This window comes from Penaeus monodon, chromosome 24 (genome assembly GCF_015228065.2).
Source record: "Penaeus monodon isolate SGIC_2016 chromosome 24, NSTDA_Pmon_1, whole genome shotgun sequence".
Taxonomy (NCBI): domain Eukaryota; kingdom Metazoa; phylum Arthropoda; class Malacostraca; order Decapoda; family Penaeidae; genus Penaeus; species Penaeus monodon.
In genome coordinates this window covers 4,019,368-4,019,836 of record NC_051409.1, presented here as the reverse complement: position 1 = coordinate 4,019,836, position 469 = coordinate 4,019,368, and positions in this window count along the sequence as shown.

The window sequence follows — 469 nt, the reverse complement described above, 5'->3', positions numbered from 1 at the left end:
CATCTCGGAGGCAGCATTGAAGAAGTAATTGTGACATTGTATAGAATGAAAAACATATCGTTGATTATGTAATAAGTATGGGGTTATTTTAATTATATTTTCCAACGCGGCGTAATTACTTTGACGTCGGTAATAATGTTATCATTTTGAAAATAATAGTTTACATTTTTTCGAGAATATAAACAAATAAAATAGAATTAAGTGCATATTTACACAATAGTAATTATCCTTGGAAGTCATGTTAATTAATCGAAAAAAAAAATTTGACATCTCGAAGAATGACACTACTCGTCCGGCATGGTAAATTCGGGTTATTTTAATTATATTTTTCAGTAATCTTTACTGTATATGTTTCATTTAATATGTTAAATTTTTTATAAACAATAAAGATTGTTTTACAATAGTAATTATCCTGATAATGTTAATTATCAAAAAAAAAAAATGTTTGTATTATCTTACCTATCATTGA